Below are 21,987 nucleotides of genomic sequence, written 5' to 3'. Positions count from 1 at the left end.
GTCCTCCGACAGTAAGATTGTTTGACCTTCTTCCAATTTGTGAGATAGAGATTATGGGGCATTCAATTGAGGGAGCCAGCTGTCGCCCCTTGCGGCTGACTCGCTTTAGTTTAACGATTGAGTGGACTTGGAGATTTGCTCATCTCCTTCAGCTCTGCGTTTACGCCCACCCACATTGTTGGAGCTATTGGGACCGGTGCTGCAATGTCGTGCAATATGACCTAGGTTGCCGCACTTGAAACATTTAATAACTCCGGCATTTTTCTGTTGTGATCCCTTCAGTGCTTCCAAAATTGTGTCTACCCATTCTGGCCTTTCTACTTCTACACGATGAGCCTTATATGCTGGTTTACTTAATAGGGAGGCAGTTTCCTGGGTCAATGCATGCGATACCGTTTCAGCAAATGTCAGTTTTGGGTTCGCGTATGTAGCTCGCTTCGTTTCCACGTCTCGTATGCCATTTATAAAACTCTGGATTTTTACCCTCTCGGTGTATTCCACGGGTGCGTCCGCATTTGCGAGATGAGCCAACCTTTCAACATCTGAAGCAAACTCCTGCAATGTCTCATTTGCTTTTTGGTAGCGGTTTTGCAACTCAATTTGGAATATCTGTTTTCTATGCTCGCTTCCATAACGTCGTTCTACAGCAGCCATCAATGCTTCATAATTGTTCCGCTCTCCTTCGGGAATCGTCTGTAGGATTTCCGCTGCTGGCCCCTTCAATGCCACGAACAATGCAGCAAGTTTATCTTCCGCATTCCAGTTGTTCACTGCTGCGGTCTTCTCAAACTGAAGCTTGAAGACCTGGAAATGAACAGAACCGTCAAAAGATGGAGATTTTACCTTTGTATTACTCGCTGAAGCAGCCGGCCGATTAAGTTGCAATTCCCGTATACGACCTCTCAACGCATCCACCTCTGCCTCGAATTTTTCTTCAAACTGCATTATTTTTTCGTCCATGCGCGCTTCGAGTTTTGATGATATACGCGCCTCTTGTGCTTCTAGTTGTACTGTTATGCGTGTCTCTTGTTCTTTCAGTTGGGTTGCCATATATGTCTTTTGTTCTTCCAGCTGTGATGACATATTTGTGGATATTTGTGATGACATTTCGGACATTTGTGCCGATATTGCAGCCAATATCATGTTCAGGTCTGTGTTCGCCATTGTCTGCGGTGTTTCATTTTTCTCTTCAATTTGTAATAATGCAAAATGGCCTTTATTAAAGTACTTCACAATAACAAACTGTGCAACGAATAGCTTGCTTAATAACCACACTGATTGATAGCTCAATGAAACTCTACTATTCAAAATAACACTGCTATTGCTCGCTAGATATCGTCTTAATCAAACTGCTTGACAACTCAAATCAAACTGAACTACTCCTTACTCGCTTGCCACGCTTTCATAGTTTACGCTGCATACTTCTAGGCTCTTCGATTTCCAGAATTTACTAGTTGTTTCGGCTACAAAATCGCCAGCCACAACTACGTGCACAAATTATTGCTCTCTCTTGTGACAATTCAGATAAGATATATGCATGTGTTTGTGCATTGCCGCTCCGCTGCTCGTATACGTACATATGTGTAGACGCAATTATTTATTCGTTTATGTAGATACATAAAGATTGAATTATTGATGTGAATATTTGTAGTTTACAGTCTCTCGCGCGCACATAGGCATATAAGTAAATGCATCTGTGTGTGACATCTCTCTGGGCTGCCTTATATATGTGTATACTTGATTTAATTATTAACGTAAATACTGCTTGGCATGGCCTTAGCATCGCCTTAGTGATGGGATAATTTAGTGATGCTAATATCCGTGACAGTATTTATTTTGTAATTCCTTTTGGGTGATCTGTGATCGCATTTGGACTGCTAAAACATGCTTTGTAGATTCTTTTATGCGTGAAAGAGCTTCAGCCACAACGTTAGATTTTCCATTTATATATTCTATTGTAAATTTATATTCTGACAGTTCTAATCGAATTCCAGAAAGTTTAGACGAATGGTTTTTCATGTTAAAAAGATAAACTAGTGGTCTATGATCTAATTTTACTATGAAATTTATACCGTAAACATATGGACAAAAATGCTTTATAGCGAAATGTATTGCTAGGAGTTCTAATTCGATAATTGCTTTTTTCTGTTCTGCTTTATTAAAAGATTTTGACGCAAACCAAATTAGTAAATCGTTATCACCATGCTTTTGGCTCAATGAAGCACCACAGCCACTCTTAGAAGCATCTACTGTAATTGTAAATTCTTTTATAAAGTCAGGATATTGTAGAAGTTGAGGAGACATTAATGATATTTTATCTTTAGCGTTTTCGCACGCGGCATTCAAAACAAATTCAAATTTTTTTCTATTTAAACGATTTAAAGGCGCTGCCAGAGACGCAAAATTGGGTATAAATCGCCTGTAGTAATTTTCAAACGCGACAAATCGCCTAACCGCATCTTTGTCTTTGGGCTTACTATACCTTTTAATAGCGTCTATTTTCGAATCATCGGGCAGCAAACCTTTTGACGTGCATTTATGTCCTAGAAAAGTTACTTTGGAACGAAGGAAATTACACTTGTTTGGATTCAGCTTTAAATTAAACTTTCTACAGGTTTCGAAAACTTTTTCTTAATTTTTAAGGTGGTGTGTCTCACCACAACCAATGACGGTAACGTCGTCAATATACATAAAAGCCTGATTTGGCGAAATGCCTGAAAATGCTATTGTCATCATACGAGAAAAAGAGTTTGGTGCTATATTTAACCCGAAAGTAAAACTTTCCAACGAAAAGCTCCTCGATATGTACTGAAAGAAGTTACGTCTCTAGATTTAGGGTGAAGTGGTATTTGGTGAAAACCAGAAAAAAGATCTAAAGTTGAAAAGTTTTTGGCTCTGCCAAGATTGTTGAGTATGTCATCTACGCTTGCTAGTGGAAATTTGTCGGCTATAAGCTTTTTATTGACTGCTCAGAAATCTACGCACATACGATACGGCTTTTTGCCTGTTGGATCTTTTTTCGGTACCAAAATTAAAGGACTGTTATAATTTGAAAAACTAGGTTCGATTAAATCATTCTGTAATAGGTTTTCGACTTGTTTATTTATTTCTTCGGGTTGTGTGTATGGCAAACGGTAATTTTTAATATAGACAGGAGTTTCGTTAGTTAACCTAAGTTTTTGTTCGTGGAAATTATTAAGCGTCATTAAGTCTGTTTTTAATGCAAAGTATCAGAATATTTCAAACATAAATCAAGTAATTTCTTTTTAGCATAAGAAGGCATTTGTTTTGCTAAAATTGATTTAAGCTCTTCTATGCGTTTTGAATCGATAGGTGTATCATTTATGCGATTGACATTGAAGTTTTTAATGACTTCAGTTTTGGTGTTAATAACTTTTAAAATTGGGTTTTTTGTATCAATGATACATTTTTGCTGTGAAAACAACGTTGCAAAGTTCATGCGAGTCTACGAAAACTGGACTTGTATAATTTTTCGAACTAAAAACACGACGAACTTCGCATCTTGGTGGAATTACAGGAGTATTTGTTGAAGTGCTATACAAAATTGAAATATTTACATTTTCTGTCCCTTGTCCGAATGTAATTGTGTCATTAGCATAATTGATTATGAATTTATTCGTTTTTGGAAAGCCTTTCCCTATTATACCGTCCGAAGGAATATTGAAGTTGTCATTGACAACGTGAAGAGTCAGAGGAAAAAATGTATTTGAAGCAATTATACTTATATTAACTGTGCCTAGTGTTGTTACGCCTGTTGTCTACTATTACATCCTTTGCCGAACTGGAAATTTTTATTAATGAAATGTCTGCCTGTGAATCTACTAGAAAAGAATATATTTTATGCGAATCGCTACAAGCGACTTCGACGATATCAGACAAAATTTAATTTAGGCAATATATTGATTGAGAAGTATTTAGTCGAATTGCTAATGCTCCCTCAGTGTTCGCGCCCGAGGGGTTTCGGCATTTAAAGAACGAATATTGGCTGAATTTCTAGAATTTGAACCCTGATTATTGGAATTTCTGTTATTTACGGACCGATTATTATTGTTATTGTTGGAACTGCTATTGCTTCTATTGTAGTTGCGATTATTGCCTCTGTTATAATTGTTATTTCGGAAATGTGTATTATTGTTATGCCTATTTGCGTTATTGTTAAATCGAAAATTACTATTGCTGTTATATCTGAAATTACTGTTGCCTCTGAAATTTCCACGGAAATTACTATATCTTATCGGACGTGACCGCAATGGTAACACTTGCCGCTCTTTAACTTCCTGTTCTTCCTCTATAATCATTTTCGCCACAACATCCTTTGAATATTTGAAGGTTGTTGACGCAAGCATTGATTTAACCATATCTGACCTACTATATAATCTACAAACGCTAATGGTTTGCTCAACCGCCATCTCATGGGCTTTTGCCTGCGTTATACCTTCACTGATTAGAGAGCGCTCTAACGAGTCAGGAAGCTCTTCTACCTGCTTGGAAAATTCTGAAAAGTTGTTAGTGGTTACTCTTAAGGCTGCAATTTTACCCGCGACAACTTTCGTGGCTGACTGATTCTATATGCGTTGGTAGGGCTTCGCGAGCTTTGCCTTAGAGCTTTGATTTTATGAAAGCGATAAAGGTTGTGGTTAACGTTTCATCGGAGAACTGTTCTATTAGATTGATTTTATCAATAAATGTAGCAAGTGATAACGGATCCCCGCTGTAATTTTCTCTCATAATCGAGGCACAACTATTAATAAATGATTTCTTTTCCTCAGCTGTAGCCATTTTTGGATTGCTAATGTTTAAATTGGGACTAACCGTTAAATTAAAATTTGAAACAGATTCTGAATTAGAATTAGAATTTTTGATGAATTTGTTGGAGTGCCAAATCCTGGAAAGTCTTCAAGCAAGGAACATCTAGGCTTAGGAGATTCTATTGTGGCAACTGAAGAATTAGAAGAAGTATCGGAATCTGTCATGTATAGGGAATTGAGATGAAAAATTTAACTAACACTGTATTTTAGAAACAACATCAGCACTGAAATCCGGCGAAGAATCAATCTTGCCAATAAAAGCTACTTTGGACTAGGTAGGCAATTGAAAAGTAAAGTCCTCTCTCGGCGAACGACAATCATACTCTACAAGTCATTTATCGTACCCGTCCTGCTATATGGGGCAGAAGCATGGACCTTGACAACAGCAGATGAAGCGGCTTTGGGAGTGTTCGAGAGAAAAGTTCTTCGAAAGATTTATGGACCTCTACGCGTTGGCGATGGCGAGTACCGAAGAAGATTTAATGATGAGCTGTACAAGCTATACGCAGACATCAACATAGTCCAGCGAATTAAAACGCAGCGGCTGCGCTGGCTAGGCCATGTTATGCTAATGAAAGATGATGCTCCGGCCAAGAAAGTGTTTCGATCGGAACCCGCCTATGGAAGCAGAGGTAGAGGGCGGCCCCCACTCCGTTGGAAGGACCAGGTGGAAAGCGATTTAAACTCCCTTGGTGTGAGAAATTGGCGCCGGTTGGCGGAGCGTAGGAGCGACTGGCGCGCCTTGTTGGACGGCCATAACCGTTTAGACGGTTAAGCGCCAATTAAGTAAGTGAGTATTTTAGAAAAATATGTGAAATCTAGTTTGCATGGAAGGGTATTAGATTATACCAGTATTTGTTGAACAATGATTTTAATTAGCTGTATGAATATCTTAAAGCTTTTAGATTTTATAATTATACAATTGGTTAGCGAATATTTTTTGAAAAAATTAGTTAGTGAATTTTATTGAAATCTAAAATTTAGTGATTATTTAATGAAAAGAAAGATTCAAAAATATTTACTTTACGCTTTTGTTGTCCGCAAATCCAAACCCAATGATTGGAATTAGCTGAAAAATGTTCATGCAAAACGGAAGTGGGAATTGGGATTCACATGCAATTTAAAAGATGTTAAATATTGTTTATGAATATATTTATTGAAATTTAAGAAGTAAAGTTTTTATTGTACAAAATGTGAAGAAATTTGAATTTGAAATGTATGGCTAAATTATAATTTTAATTGTAACAACCACGATTAATGTCATCAATGATATTTGTTCCATTTTACTTGTAGTATACCATCAATGTTTTACATGTAGACTCGTTGTAATGTTTTGTGAAAATACCACTCTGTGCTGCGTACAGTACTACCTTAAAATTGCATCACTGACGATCAGCGTCGACATGATCGCCTATAAATACTGTGTAAGCAATGTAATTGAGAGCCATTCTCGTTTGACTGCCATACATGTTAGTTCGTCCAATATTGCTTTGGTCAACTAGCATTAATAACGCATACATACAAACGGATTATTAGTACACGCGTTTCTATTCGATTGTCTACAATTCTGTGTGCGACTCTCGTCCTGATTATTGGACAGGTCCATTTGGAAAAGTAGACGCGGTCGCAATAACAAAAAATAAGGAATTGTTGGCTCTGCCAATCCTATGAGCTATAATCTTAGGAACGGCAAAGCTAGCGTTTCATAATTTAATTTAAATGCAAAGATTATAGAATGGCAAATATTTTTGTATAGGCTTTAAACGGACGCACCGCTTTTGTTAAGATGATTTATGTTTTGAAGAAATATATTTATTCAATTAACGAAAGTATAAACTAATATAAAGATTTGAATAGTTATTAAATTATGTTGACTTGACTTGTGTTTGTTGGGTTTGTGGTTTGGTTTGGTTTACTTTGATTTGATCTGTGGTGGTTTGTTTCACAATTGTATTAGCACGTCTTCTCGCTTCCAAGTCTTCGATCCAAAAGAAAGCTCTTTTCCGGCTGGAAATTGACATGACGTTTTCTCGAAATTTCCATAATAACTTAGTTACAAAATTGTGTGCAATGCGAGAAACGCAAAGTCACTTCAACGCAGGGTGACTCAATACTCCTCCCCCGGGATTCACTAACCATCAGTCGAGCTAAGCGCGTTGCTGGTCGCTTCAATATGCCTCCGCTTGTCTTTACTTCGGCAACACGTACTTGACCGCCATCAGTAGGGTAAACCTTAATAACCCTCCCCCTTTGCCACTGGCTTCGTGGTTGTATCGGATCACATATTATAACGAGATCATTTACTTGCAAAGGGGATGTCTTCTCGTGCCACTTGGTGCGCTGTATGAGTTGAGGCAAGCATTCAGTCGTCCAGCGCTTCCTTAGGCGGTCTTTAAAATTTTGCGCTATTCTCCACTGCTTGCGCAAACATATGTGTTCGTCGACGGGGTGTGGTGTCTGTGTGGAGTTGACACATCCTCTTAAAAATTGATTGGCTGTGAGCGGCTCGTCGTCTTCGTGTGACACAGGTACATTAGTGAGTGGCCGAGAGTTCATAAGGTTTTCGGCTTATATCAGCACACTTATCTCGAAGTGTTTTACCCAAAAGAGCTTTGACGATTCGTATAAGTCTTTCTGAACAACCGCCTGAGCTGGGGTTGGTTGGGCAGTTGAAAATCCATTATATGTTATGCTTTGCGGCTTCAGTATGGATACGATCCGTGTCAAGCAAATGTTCACCAGCCTTTAGCTCCTTTTGATTGCCAATGAAATTGGTGCCGTTGTCGCTCCTTATTCTCAGCCGAGTGCCTCTACGGTTAATAAAGTTTCGTTGGCATAAAATGAATGCGTCGGTCGATAGGTTTTCAGCCAGCTCAATATGTGCCGCTCGAATCGTCAGGCATGTGAATATGACGGCCCACATTTTCTCGCGACGTCTCCCGATGGAAACGTTAAATGGGCCGAACAGGTCCACGCCAGTGTACGTGAACGGACGTACAAACGGAGTGATTCGGTCGATTGGTAGCTGACCCATCATCGGGGAACTTGGCTTGGCCTTATCAATATTACATATGAGGCATTTACGTTGTATGGTTTTAAGAACGGTTTCAAATTTGGTATCCAATATTTTTGGCTAACGGCGTTAACGGTTATAGCGAAGGTCTGGTGGTGATTTCGCTCGTGGTGATGTTGCACACTCAGTGCTGATACAATGTGCTTTAGCGGCAATATAATTGTGTCTCGCGCTTCAAATGGCAGATACGATGCTTCATTGATGCGCCCACTGAGTCGTAATATTCCGCTTTGGTATAAAACGGGTGATAATTTATAAATTGAGCTTTGTTTCGACAACTTACGTGACGCTGACAGATCCGCAATTTCATTCGAATACCATTCTCGTTGTACGGTTAAGTGAATGATATGTTCGGCTTGCTCCAACTCGACGACTGTGAGCACTGATGGCTGACGTGCTGGTGCATTCTGTTTCCGATGAAATAAAGCTTTTGCTGTTATGACCCATGCTATCGTACGTTTTAGTTTTGTAAATGAATTGAATTTAGCGAATTCGATGAATGTGTTGCTAGGCTTGACGAGTAGTAAACAGTGAGACTTAACTTCCTCCGGTAGCACGGCTGGTGAATTTACAATTTTGTTTGACTTATCGTCGAGATTCAAAAATGCCGGACCCTGCACCCAACAGCTTTTTCTGTCGAACTTTGGTGTTCTTGACGGACGAGTTGCTACGTCGGCAGGGTTTTGGCAAGTGGGTACCTATCTCCACTGGTCTTGTGATGTTGTGCCAAGGATTTTGGCGATACGATGGGCGACAAATGCTTTGTACTTTCTTTTCGAAGAGTTAAGCCACTGCAAAACGGTTTAGGAGTCACTACATAATGTTACCCTGGCGGCAGCAAATGTGTGGCATTCGCGAATCAACTTTAATATTCGTGTCCCCAATACGGCGGCCTGAAGCTCCAGCCTAGGCATGGATATTAGCTTTAACGGTGCCGTACGAGTTTTGCCAATTATGTAGCTGATATTTATTTCGTTGCAGTGCACCACGCGTACATACCCAACGGCGGCGAACGCAACTTGACTTGTATCTACGAATATGTGCACCTCTACTTGGCCCCCTTGACGATAAGTGGGGAGTAACAACGTTGTATTTTAAACTGTTCCACATTACGAAATTCTTGCCAGTTCTTGATCCCAAGCGATCTCACGTTTCCTGGTCTCCTGAATTAGAAGTTTAGTAAAAATTAAATAATCACACAACATACCAAAAGGATCAAAAACTGCCATCACTATTCGTAGCAGTTCCCTCTTCGCCGGTGCATGCTTTCCGTCAAGTACATCCGTTGAAACACGATGGAATTTTGCATGAAATTCGAACGCGTCATCTTTCGTGTTCCAGAACAGCCCGAGAACCTTGTCAGAATCGTTGCGTTCCATGTTGACTGCTTCTCTGATAGTTGACGACATTTTGTTCATGGCTTCTTCAACCTCTATGCAATTGGAAATAAACACCCCTATTGCGAGTGTCGAGTGAGAATAGATAATCAACTATTAAGCGATTATCGATTATCCCCTTATTGCGAATGTTGATCGCTCGCTCATTTATCGACTGTGAATACTCTTTTGATCGATTGTTTTCTACAGCCATTTTTTAGTTGTTGAAACGTTTAAGTGATAGGAAAAAGTATAAAAATGGAAGAAAAAAAGTAAAAAAATTTGAATAAAATTAAAAAATGTTAACATAAATAGTAAAAAGTGGTTATTTTAATTGCAGATCCAAAGTTGTAAGCAATAAACGGCAAATCGCAAGACTGGTGTAGCTAATGCAAGAAAATCCTGATTTAGGCAAAGGCGTGTGTGGGAAAGCCCCGGGAAAATCAAGATGGGAATTGATAACGGCTGAGCTCAATAGCTTGGGACCACCGATGCGTTCTTGGGAAAAGTGGTTAAAGGTAAACAAATTTGTATATAGCGTTCATAAACAAAATACTGAACATTTCTTTGTAGGTGTGGACGGACTTGAAAAATAAAACAAAGAAAAAATGTTCGCAGAACCGAATGGAACACCAAGCAACTGGTGGAGGCCCAAATAACGTCCATACGTTTTCGGCGATAGAGGAAGCTATTATTAGTTTTTAAATATTGACGCCTGTATTGATCCCCCTGGCGAAGAAATTGGAATGGGCAATGGGTGATCCAATCAAAAGTTGATCGTAGGTCCCCTGAAATTGTTGAGGATGGGCAGGAAAATGAAGTACCTGAAAGAAGTGCACCATGTGAGATCCAGGAAAGAGCTGCACTGCAGGCAACTCCAGCAAGAAGGTCGAAAAATCTAAGCAAAAAGGAAAAAAGGTTAGCACTGTTGGAGAAGCAGAATGACATTCAAAGCAAAAAGTTCAAGGCCCTGAAAAGAAATACATTAGGCATTAAGAAAAGTGTTGTAAATATAGAAGGATACATGAGGAGCTTAGTTGCGCTAAATTTTGAGGCTTCAGTCTGAATATAAAATGGACTGAATATTAATTTAAATAAAAACTGTTTGTTATCATCATAAAACTAGAATTGCTTATGTTGTAGAATTTTATTTCTAACTGCCCTAGCTTCTTTGTTTGCCACTGAACCACCTTCATATGTTGTGCTATCTTGGAAATCGTCGTTCGGGTTTTGATAGTCATATATTTCTTCATCTGATAATTGAGCATTATAAGATAAATAAATATTGTGAAGAGCTGCGCATACGTTTATTATTTGTGTAGCTTTCTTTGGCTCATAGTGGAGCACACGAGCCCCTAACAAACACCTAAATCGATTTTTAAGGACTCCAATAGTAGGTTCCACAATAATCCGTCCTTGGGAATGTTTTCTGTTAAACATACATTTTGCTGTTCCATCTTCTGGGTTTCGGTATGGCGTAAGCATATAAGGTTGTAGAGCATAACCTGCATCGCCTAAATGTTTACATATTTTACAACCATAAAATTATGAAAATAAGTTAAGCATTAAGCACTCCATACACCTCCTTCCTAACGTGAATATATTTCTTTTGTCTAATATATATTTTTTTACACCGCTTTTTACAACACTTGATACATCAAAAAATAGAGAATTCAAACATCTTTCTAATTTTTATATTCAAAGCAATGAATATTCTTTTTTCAAGCTCACACTTAAATTTGTACGTATGCAATGCCATTGCATGTAAAAATCTAATGTTCGTAATTACCGCCCCAAATTTCTTGTTGAATCAGAGATTTTGTGGAAAATGGACTCTATTGGCTGTAGTGCTTTAACATGCAAATGAATTTGTTAAATCTATACGACAGCAAATTACCCTGGCTGAGTTCAACACAAAATTTTTTTGTGTGTACGACAAGCACATAAAAATGTTCAACTTCTTTTGCCAATATCTCTTGACAAAAGCAAAATTTTTTATTTTATATTTCGGATTCGCAATACTGGTCCAAAACACATCTTTTGACACCCGTCCCAATATTTTTGGACGGGTATAAAGAGCGTCATGCTGTCGTATTTATTTGCTAAGAACTCATATGGAATACTGTGCCTTTGGATAGACTTCAGAAATCACCACGGACCATGTTCACGTTCACAAATACGTGTATGGAGTATTTTAAGTACCTAATATTATATTTCTTTCACCCCTACGGTAGTCATCTTCCAATCGTGGTTTTAATGTTGACATGTTTTTCAAAAATCTGTATAAATGGGAGCTTTAATAAATTTTTAACTTTAAGACAAATTAAATCCAAATAGTTACATGTGATCTTCCATTTCCAAAGGATTCGACGAATCCCTTAACTATCTATTAGAGGTTCGAGTGTGGGTTACTATGGAAAACGTATCCACCGAATTTGCCTTGCAGCAGGGCAATGGCTGAAAGACGCCTAATGTCAGTCGAGAGACAAATAAATGTAACAAAAAATTCGTTGAGCGATATAAGAAAGAGATGGAAAAATACTTAGAGAAAGGTTATGCCAGAAAACTAACCAGCGACGAGGTCTGTCGGACTCATCCGCACGCCTGGTACTTGCCCCAATTTGCGGTCCATAATCTAAATAAGCCTGCAAAATTGAGAATCGTTTTCGATGCCGCCGCCACAGTACAAAACGTATCGCTGAACGGCGGACACTCCTATTCGGCCCTGGCGAAATTCAAATAGCACCTTTAGCAACGGCTGTGCGTGATGGGGCCGTTTTAAAAGAGCTGAGTTCAGCGATACGTTTTGTACTGTGGCGGCGGCATCGAAAACGATTCTCAATTTTGCAGGCTTATTTGGATTATGGACCGCAAATTGGGGCAAGTACCAGGCGTGCGGATGAGTCCAACAGACCTCGTCGCTGGTTAGTTTTCTGGCATAACCTTTCTCTAAGTATTTTTCCATATCTTTCTTATATCGCTCACCGAATTTTTTGTTACATTTAATTTGTCTCTCGACTGACATTAGGCGTCTTTCAGCCATTGCCCTGCTGCAAGGCAAATTCGGTGGATACGTTTTCCATAGTAACCCACACTCGAACCTCTCACCGACTCTTCTAGTGGTTCGCTCTAGAATTGAACGCGCTAGTTTATCGTCTTCCGATTCTAGTTTGAGGGGTGCTGAATTGGTGCCAAAGCTGTCGGTTGCGAAATACTCTTCGACTAGAGCATGTAGTTGTTGATCTTCTTTGACAAGTAAAACTCGACTGACTGTTGAAGGTGTTTGAATCGGACCGTAAGCGACCCATCCTAGTGGGGTTTTGATTGCCAGCGGACTATCAATGCCAGCTTTAACGACTGTAGACATGGCGCCTAGATACGCGTGTTTCAACCCAATTAGCAATACCGGCTATGAAGCAAAATAATTTATAAGTGGCAAGTGTTTCAAATGTGGAAAATCCTCTTTTTTCAACGACTGCTCAGGCAAGTTTAAATCTTTTACGGTAAAAACGTCTCTCAAAACATATCTGGTTTTGTCTAGGCAGTTTTCTATTTCAATGTTTAATATTAGCGAACGCTCGGTGACTACCTTGTCATCATACCACTGAAGCGTTAGTGGGTGAGCTTTACCTTTGGCCTCAAGTTCTTTTGCAACCTTTTCTTCCATTATTGGTATTGAGGATCCTTCATTAAACATTGCTAACACCTCGCGTTTGCGATTTGGCCCATATATGTTGATTGGTATTATCTTAAATAATTGCCCGCATGTGCTTTGAGTTGAGCGGCAATTTAACATAGGCTGTACTGTTTCAATTGTTGGTGTAGCTTGCCGTACTGGCTGAGTTTGAGGGTCTTCACTATGCAATAATGGGTTGTGATATCTTTGGCAGCCGTTTACATTACACTTCTTCTTTGACTGACATTTGGCCGTGCGATGCCCTTTGCGCGGACAGGTGAAGCATAACTGTTGCTCTTTTATTAATTGCCATCGTTCTTGCACAGTCATTTTCTTAAATGTTTCGCACTGAAATATTGCATGGTTTCCTCTGCACATATACATTCCATTGCCTGTTCAATATGCATCACTCGACGAGGGTTGACTTGTGAAGTACTTACCTTCGTACTCACTGCCCCCACTGAAGGCATCAAACAAACGATACGTGCTAGTTCGCTAAGCCACTTCGAAAAGTCTTCTATGGTCGCATATGGCTGTATGGTCGATGCCTGCTTTGCCCAGTCGAATTGTCGAGCTTGTGGTAACTTGCCGACCATTGGTTTTAATAATGTAACGTTGGCTAAGTGCTGTGGCATTTCGCTGACTTTATGAATGCCACAACGTTGCGCTCCTTTGACGAAAATAACACAATCTGATCGGGCTTTGTTTCAGATATTGAGGGGAATTGTTGCAACTTACTAATTTGACATTTGATCAGGATGTCTGGCCTTCCGAATCTAAATTCCAGCTCGCTCATTACAGCTGGCACATCGTTCGTATGAATAAGCATTGATGCCACTGCCTCTTTTGCCGGACCGTTAAGGCACTTTTGCAGGCGCATCAAATTCTGCCTGTGGCAGTATTTAAACATCGCAGTTGTATCATCGAAGTTGGCGCTAAATAGTGGCCATTCTTCTACGTTGCCATTAAACGTCGGTAAATCATAAAGCTTAACTTTGGCATCCGTATCTGGCACGACCTCTCCAACCTCCCCCCGTAGTGGCATGACTTGCCCTTGCTCGCCTTCTACTGGCTGACTTTGAGAAAGAATCCCTGATACGCCGCGTGATGCTTGATTCTCATCAGTGTTATGTGGCTGAATCTGCTCCCGCAATCGAACGATGTCACGTTGAGTGTCAATAGTGCTATTCTTAAGTTCGTCTACGACTGCCCTTAGTGCATTCAACGTAGCAATTACGCTGTCTATGTTTGCACCAGTTCCTGTTGCATCGTCACTTTCTGCCATGATGCTTTCAAATGAGGATTCTTCCCCACTCCTGGTTTCCGTCGCTTCTGCCTGGCGCATTCTTAAATTGTACCCGTGTGGTTTTGACATGCACTAGGCAATTACAGTTACCTTACCAATCTTCATGTGTTCGAACAAGCGAGGGAGACGCACCAAATTTTGAAAACTGTTAGGATGATTTATGTTTTGTAGAAATATATTTATTTAATTAACGAAAGTATAAACTAATATAAGGATTTGAATAGTTATTAAATTATGTTGACTTGAGTTGTGGTTTGACTTGTGTTTGTGGTTTGGTTTGGTTTAATTTGATTTGATTTGTGGTGGTTTGTTTCACAATTGTATTGGCACGTCATCTCGCTTCCAAGTCTTCCATCCAAAAGAAAGCTCTTTTCGGCTGGAAATTCACATGACATTTTCTCGAAATTTCCATAATAACTTAGTTACAAAATTGTGTGCAATGCGAGAAACGCAAAGTAAATACGAAATGTCACTTCAAAGCAGGGTGACTTTTATCAAAATTGTATGGTTTTATTTTTATAGATACGGGAGCACCGCATCTTTTCAGATTGTAATATAAATGTCCTTGGACGCACCGGGATTTATTCAACGCATGCACCGCTTAAGAAAAGTAAAAAATTAGTTTTTTGTATATTTTTGATGGAGCCCACTGTGGGGCAGAGTGGGACTAAAACTAATGAAAACTTTTATTGAAAATTGTTTTTGTTTTTATCGGCCTATTGATAAATGATTCAAGGTTCGATTCGAGCTCAAGGCCAGAACAATAATTTTTTTCTGATGAAAATTATTGTTTTTGTGCTTTATTTGGAGCTTTTCGGCCGGTTTATCTCAATAAAATCTACTTTTTTATTTCAATCAATGCGTTTCGACGCATATTCGCGTCTTCATCAGGATTCTAATTTATTTTTTAGAAAATACGAAAAACAAAGTTATTAAATACAGCAAATTAATATGTTAGATATAAAACTGGTATTACATTTCACTAAATTTATATTATCGACAAAATTAAATTGGTCTAGTTGTTGAGCACATATAAACATATATACACATAACGTTAACAAACAGATACATTTTGTAAAAAGTTAAACCGCACAGCACGTATTTATTCGTCAATCTTTTACTTTGACTGTGATCGTTGTAGCATAAGCGCAGTTTACGTTGTCGACGTCTGCATGCGCAACCCTTCTAATATCATCCTTCTTCTGGTTCTGTTCTCCACGTCTAATACTTTTGTTTCATCAAAATTGGCTGTGTGTTTACTTTCCGTCAGGTGTTGTGATAGTGCCGTGGAGCTTTTGTTGTTTTTAGCATATTGCTTATGCTCGTACCTTCTCGTTCCTAACCATCTTTTCGTTGTTCCAATGTACACTTTATTGCATTTTTCTCCCTCTTTTCCATTGCACTTTATTTCATATACTACATTATGTAGTTTTTCCTTATGATTTTTGTCTTTTGTTCTTGTATTAAATGTTTTGGATTGTGTGATGTGGTTTGTGTGCATATCCAATATTGGTATTTTTATTATCTTCCTCAAAGTGTTGTTGTCCGTTAGCTTTGTATATATGTAAGATCGATGAGTATTTTCTTATTGTTTACTTGTGCATTATCAATTTTAAGTTTAGTTTTATTTCTTGCTGTTGTTGTTAGTGCGCCAATTACATTATTAGGGTACCCATTATTTCTTAGTATGTTTTTTATTTTCACCTCGTTGTCTTTCACGAGCTCCTGATCACTCAGGGAGTAAACTTTATTTATAAAGTTAATAGCCGTGTTCATTTTATGAGTCCATGGGTGATTTGATTGCAAATGTATCATTCTTGATGATGCTACGGCTTTTTTGTACCAATTGGTTTTATATTGTTATCTCTTCTCTTCCCTTCTCTTCTCTTCTCTTCTCTCTCTTCTCTTCTCTTCTCTTCTCTTCTCTTCTCTTCTCTTCTCTCTCTTTCTCTTCTCTTCTTCTTCTCTTCTCTCTTCTCTTCTCTCTCTTCTCTTCTCCTTCTCTTCTCTTCTCTTCTCTTCTCTTCTCTTCCTCTTCTTCTTCTCTTCTCTTCTGTTCTCTTCTGTCCTCTTCTCTCCTGTTCTCTTCTCTTCTCTTTTCTTCCCTTCTTTTCTCTTCTCTTCTCTTTTCTCTCTTCGCTTCTCTTCTCTCTTCTTCTCTTCTCTTCTCTTCTCTTCTCTTCTCTTCTCTTCTCTTCTCTTCTCTTCCCTTCTCTTCTCTTCTCTTCTCTTCTCTTCTCATCTTTTCTATTCTCTTCCCTTTCCTTTCTTCTCTTCTTTTCTTCCCTTCGCTTCCAATCGCGCATTTTTTTTAGGTATAATTTTAGAATAGCACCCCCCCCCCCCCCCCGAGTTCGGGGTTAAACTTGGTATCAAATGAAAGAGGGAGTTCTCCGATCACAAATATATATGGGGTATTCCATCCCATTTCGACCAATTTTGAACCCGACCCCCTTTAGAATTGGCTGAAGTTTTTCTTCTTTTTCTAGCTTACGAAAGACGTTTTTCAGAAGTTTTTCAAATTTTTTCATCCAACTCAAAAAAAAGTTATGAATTTTAAAAAACACCGTTTTTGTTTTCAAAATGCTATAAATTTTTTCAAAAATTTAACGTTTGGGATCTTTTTTTTTTAATTTGGTTTTTAAATGTACTTTTCGGAAAAAATTTAAAAAATTTTTAAAGTTTTTTTTTTAATTTTTTTTTATTTAATTGAAAAAAAATCTTTAAAATTTTTTTTGTATTTTTTCCGAAAAGATATTTAAAAACAAAAAAAAAAATGATCCCAAACGGTCAATTTTTGAAAAAGTTATAGCATTTTGAAAAAAAACCACCGTTTTCCAACTCAAAATAAGTTTTAAATATTTTCAAAAAATACGGATGGTTTTTTCAAAATGCTATAAACTTTTTCAAAAATTGACCGTTTGGGGATCTTTTTTTTTTTAATTTGTTTTTAAATGTACTTTTCGGAAAAAAATACAAAAAAATTTTTAAAGTTTTTTTTTCAATTAAATAAAAAAAAAAAATTCTCGGCCCACTCCGGGATTAGTGGGGATGATTGCAGAATTGATTGAAGTTTTTTTATGAGAAAAAAGGGCGAAATTCGAAAAATCTCGAAAAACTGAAAAAATTACAAAAAAAAAAACTTTAAAATTTTTTTTTCCGAAAAGTACATTTAAAAGCAAATTTAAAAAAAAAAAAAAGATCCCAAACGGTAAACTTTTGAAAAAGTTATAGCATTTTGAAAACAAAAACGTGTGTTTTTTTTAAATTTATAACTTTTTTTTGAGTTGGATGAAAAAATTTGAAAAACTTCTGAAAAACGTCTTTCGTAAGCTAGAAAAAGAAGAAAAATTTTCAGTCAATTCTAAAGGGGTAGGGTTCAAAATTGATCGAAATGGGATGGAATACCCCATATATTTTAAAGTGCGCAAACTTATAATTTAAAAGTTATTTGTTGTTAAAGTTTGCAAATTTAGCACATTTCTATAGCACTTTAACTTTCTTCCAAAACCTTAATCCACATACATATCTATATAAATTGGCAACGATAACTTTAAATTGCATTTTTGTATATTTCACATTTCATTTTCGCATTTTTTTTTTAATTTTGTTTTTAAATGTACTTTTCGGAAAAAAAACAAAAAAATTTTTAAAGTTTTTTTTATAATTTTTCAGTTTTTCGAGATTTTCGAATTTCGCCATTTTTTTTTTTCTCATAAAAAACTTCAATCAATTCTGCAATCATCCCCACTAATCCCGGAGTGGGCCGATTTTTTTTTTTATTTAATTGAAAAAAAACTTTAAAATTTTTTTTGTATTTTTTCCGAAAAGTACATTTAAAAACGGTCAATTTTTGGAAAAGTTATAGCATTTTGAAAAAAAAAAACCGTTTGTTTTTTAAATTCATAACTTATTTTGAGTTTGACACCGTTTTTGTTTTCAAAATGCTTTAACTTTTTCAAAAATTGACCGTTTGTTATCTTTTTTTTTAAATTTATTTTTAAATGTACTTTTCGGAAAAAATACAAAAAAATGTTTAAAGTTTTTTTTTTCAATTAAGTAAAAAAAAAATCGGCCCACTCCGGGATTAGTGGGGATGATTGCAGAATTGATTGAAGTTTTTTATGAGAAAAAAAGGGCGAAATTCGAAAAATCTCGAAAAACTGAGAAATTGCAAAAAAAAACTTTACACATTTTTTTGTATTTTTTCCGAAAAGTACATTTAAAAACAAATTAAAAAAAAAAGATCCCAAACGGTCAATTTTTGAAAAAGTTATAGCATTTTGAAAACAAAAACTGTGTTTTTTTTAAAATTCATAACTTTTTTTGAGTTGGATGAAAAAATTTGAAAAAATTCTGAAAAACGTCTTTCCTAAGCTCGAAAAAGAAGAAAAACTTTCAGCCAATTCTAAAGGGGTCGGGTTCAAAATTGGTCGAAATGGGAAGGAAACCCCATATATATTTTATTGATGACATTACAAAGCTGTGCTGCCACATCAACAAAAAAAACAACAAATATAAATATTACCTTACCACCTTTCAGTTAATAAAGAAAAAGGAAAATATATATTTTTACTACTCATTTTGAAAAGTTGAAAATTATAAAATAACAAATTAGAATTATGTCTCACAAAAAAATGTCCGACAAAAAAAATTCTAAGTAGGACACCTTTCAGCGTAGGCGGCTTTCGGCCGCGCTTATAAAAAAATAACCCTTAGCCGGTCCAACACCGGCTTCGCGAACCATAGTATTACTGAATAGAACACATTTCCGCGTAGGCGGTCTTCGGTCGCGATTATAAAGAAAAACCTTTAGCCGGTCCAACACCGGCTTCGCGAACCACAGCATTTCTGAGTAGAACACTTTTCCTCTCAAGCGTGTAAAATCAGACGAATTTTTGCAATGAAGACGCACCAACTGCACCATAAAATAATAATAGGGGGCAGGACCCCAGAATCCTATTACTACTACTACTGTTAATTTGTTTAAATGGATATGGTAAAACCGCACTTATTCTACTTGGTGTTTTTTAGATGTGGCATCACAGATTTGTAATGTCATAAAATATATATACGTATACACATATACAAGTAGTATAGAAATTTGCACACTTTAACAACAAATAGCTTTTAAATTATAAGTTTGCGCACTTTAAAATATACATATTTTGATCGGGAGAACTCCCTCTTTGATTTGATATTAAGTTTAACCACGTACTCGGGGGGTGCTAACCTAAATTGCTGCCATTTTTTATTCCAAATTTTCGACTGCCGCGCTTTTTTAAAAACAAATACCAGAGCTTAAAAAAATTAAAATATGGAATAAAAATCGCGCGAAGTGAAAATTTCAAATAACAAATATAAAATATGCAATACGTATCGTAAAATATGAAAATTTGGAATGAAAAATTGAACGATTTTGTGTGGTTTTCATTTCGGTCAATTATTTATTCCGCCTTCGACGTTTTGTTTCGATAAAATAATAACCTATCTTCTCTTTTCCGGAAAAATATTGAACTGCTAACCGTTCAGACAATTACAAAAACAAAATACATAGAGCGCAATTGTTTATCTCTATTTATCACCTTCCATAATTCTCACTTGAGACAAACAAGAGTAAATTCTTGTTCAGTTAATTTTTATTATTGCTCATCTGGCAGCACTCTTCATGACCAGGTGTTTTTCTTCAACAACAGCTGTGTTTTTTTTTTCTCATCTATATACGTTTACGCTTAAACTTTATATGGACTGCTAAGCGACAAACTTTAAATACATTGAAATTGCTACGCATAAAATTAGTACTACTAAATTTCACTGGAACAATATACTATAAAAGTGTGCAATTACTGGCATATGCTGATGACATTGATATCATCGGCCTAAACACCCGCGCTGTTAGTTCTGCTTACTCCAAACTGGAAAAAAAGCGGTAAAGATGGGTTTGATGGTGAATGAGGACAAAACGAAGTACCTGCTGTCATCGAGAAAGAGTCAGCGCATACGCGCCTTGGCAACCACGCTACTGTTGGCAGCCATAATTTCGAAATAGTAAAAGACTTCGTTTATTTGGGAACCAGCATCAACACTAGCAACAACATCAGCATTGAAATCCAGCGAAGAATCAATCTTGCCGGTAAATGCTACTTTGGACTAGCTAGGCAATTGAAAAGTAAAGCCCTCTCTCGGCGAACGAAAATCATACTCTACAAGTCACTTATCGTACCCGTCCTGCTATATGTGGCAGAAGCATGGATGAAGCGGCTTTGGGAGTGTTCGAGAGAAAAGTTCTTCGAAAGATTTATGGACCTCTACGCATTGGCGATGGCGAGTATCGAAGAAGATTTAATGATGAGCTGTACGAGCTATACGCAGACATCAACATAGTCCAGCGAATTAAAACGCAGTGGCTGCGCAGGCTGGGCCATGTTATGCGAATGAAAGATGATGCTCCGGCCCAGAAAGTGTTTCTATCGGAGCCCGCCTATGGAAGCAGAGGTAGAGGGCGGCCCCCACTCCGTTGGAAGGACCAGGTGGAAAACGATTTAAGTCCCTTGGTGTGACCAATTGGCGCCGGTTGGCGGAGCGAAGGAGCGACTGGCGCGCCTTGTTGGACGGCCATAACCGTTCAGACGGTTAAGCGCCAATTAAATAAGTAAGTAATTATACTCGATGTAACTGAAATATGTGTCTATGTTTCACCCTCTGCACTAATTCTATGTATTCTATGCGCGTCCACCACTGATTCAGCTATATGTTTTACACAGAAATACAACAGAGGGTTGTGTCCCGCTTTTCGGTACACCCTGTGCTGTAGCTAGTTGCCGCTAGATGGGGCTCCTAAGCATTACATAAGCGAGGATAGGTGTTTTTTTCACGTGCAAACGAAACGTATACGCGTGTAAAAAAAACACGGTTAACAAATCAAGTTATTAGAGTGTTTTTTCGGTATTTTTTTACCTTACTGCATATTAATTAGGGAAATAAGACAATTTTTTTCATTAATTCGTGAATATCAGATTGTATTAATCTGTCAAAAAACAAAGCACGATGTGATTTGTGCGCCTAAAAGATTATATATATGAGGGAACAATATATTCCAGACATAACTTTGAAACGGGTGAAAAAAGTTAACTTCCGCTTTCGGATTCTTAATGTAGACGTAAACACGCCTCTTTTTATACATCTCTCAAAAAAGGTTGGCCAAATTTAGGGTGGGCCCCTAAATTGCACAATTACCCACCTCTTTTTCGTTTTAAATTTTTTCTTTGCATATTTTGTTTTGTTTTGACAGTTGTTAGTTTGCTATTCAAAATTGAAAAAATAAACTACAGTTTTTGATGTTGCGTATTTGCATAGCTGTATATTTTTTGGCTTTTTTGTGTAAAAATACCACTCCAGTTTGCACATACAATGATGCTAGACCATTTGGACAAAATCCAGAACTCGCCTAATAGGGCAGGTGTATTTGCCTGTATGATATGCAATGAAAATTTACTATGCAACAATGCAAGACCATTTGCGCCTGATCGTGAATTGTACAATTTGCCTCGCATCATTGCATTTGCAAACTGGTGTAGTATTTTCACACAAAACGTCAAAAAATTATATGCGGCTATGCATTTGCTACGTCATGGCAAATACGCAAACTCAAAAACCGTAGTTTATTTTTGTTGATGCGTTGCAAACATGTTTCTTATTTTAATCTAGATAAGCAAAGCCTACCTGTC

General features: G+C 37.4%; 2 long non-coding RNA genes across 2 annotated transcripts; one reads left to right on the top strand and one right to left on the bottom strand.

Annotated features, from left to right (window-relative positions):
• Positions 1 to 6,038: 6,038 nt before the first annotated feature.
• Positions 6,039 to 11,871, bottom strand: LOC137249855 (uncharacterized). Its single transcript, XR_010952574.1, has 3 exons — positions 11,620 to 11,871; positions 11,481 to 11,557; positions 6,039 to 9,482 (listed from the first exon to the last, which is right to left on the bottom strand). It is a non-coding gene; the product is annotated as an uncharacterized lncRNA (long non-coding RNA).
• On the top strand, positions 9,375 to 10,570 carry LOC137249857 (uncharacterized). Its single transcript, XR_010952576.1, has 3 exons — positions 9,375 to 9,550; positions 9,619 to 9,796; positions 9,852 to 10,570. It is a non-coding gene; the product is annotated as an uncharacterized lncRNA (long non-coding RNA).
• Positions 11,872 to 21,987: the final 10,116 nt, after the last annotated feature.

Source organism: Eurosta solidaginis, chromosome 4 (genome assembly GCF_040869045.1).
Source record: "Eurosta solidaginis isolate ZX-2024a chromosome 4, ASM4086904v1, whole genome shotgun sequence".
Taxonomy (NCBI): Eukaryota; Metazoa; Arthropoda; class Insecta; order Diptera; family Tephritidae; genus Eurosta; species Eurosta solidaginis.
The sequence above is the reverse complement of the archived record's forward strand: the minus strand, read 5'-3'. Positions and strand labels throughout refer to the sequence as shown.